Below are 825 nucleotides of genomic sequence, written 5' to 3'. Positions count from 1 at the left end.
ATGGAGGTCGGCCCAGGCTGCCCACCTGGGAGCACCGCGGGGAGGGGGGGCTCTCCCCTGGGGCCTCAGGGAGAGCAGGAGGGGTGGGCTCCAGGTAAGGGCCACCTCTGAAGCCCCTCCCCCACACCCGGGGCAGGAAGGGTGGAGGTTGGCCAAGGCCTGGCATGGAGGGAGGCCCCTCCCCTGGAGGAAGAGGAAGTTCTCTGGCCGGGACACCCCAGCACCCCTGCCCACTCCCCCAGCCCTCGGGCCCTGGTCTTATCTGGGAGGATGGAAGGGCCATGCCAGGGGGAATTCCTGAGTGACTGGGGCCTCCCAGAGGTCAGGACCCCCAGGCCGAAATGGGGAAGGGGTGTGGGCCGCGCCTCTTCACCTGCGCAGCCTCCCGGCCCATGCCAGGCCCAGAGAAATAGGCCTTCGGAGGAGGAGAAACTGGGGCCCCCACGGGGCAGGCCCGGCTTAGGGCCCCGGGGAGAGGGCAAGCCGGGCGAGAGGGTTCCCGGCTCCGCCCCTCCAAGGGGGACAGCGCCCCCAGGAGCCCGGGCCCCGCAGCGGCAGCCGGGTCTATCGCGCCGCTACCCGAGCAGTGCTGCCTGGAGGAGGCGATGCCCTGCCCTGGGGAGGCAGCGGGGTCCCTAGCACCCCGCGGGGAAGGGGGCTGGAGCTCTATGACGCTGGAAAGAGTTCTGAGGGGCCGCCAGCTAGCCAATCAGAAGCCACCAGGCCGCCTCGCCCCTCGCCCCGTCTGGCACCCTGCAGACCCGGCGCAGACCCCGGCGCCCCAATCCCTCCCACCCCAGCTGGTGGGCGCGGCGACCGGCTGAC

This window comes from Condylura cristata, unplaced genomic scaffold, assembly GCF_000260355.1.
Source record: "Condylura cristata isolate star-nosed mole 26May11 unplaced genomic scaffold, ConCri1.0 scaffold00013, whole genome shotgun sequence".
Classification (NCBI taxonomy): Eukaryota; Metazoa; Chordata; class Mammalia; order Eulipotyphla; family Talpidae; genus Condylura; species Condylura cristata.
This window is presented reverse-complemented; position numbering follows the sequence as displayed.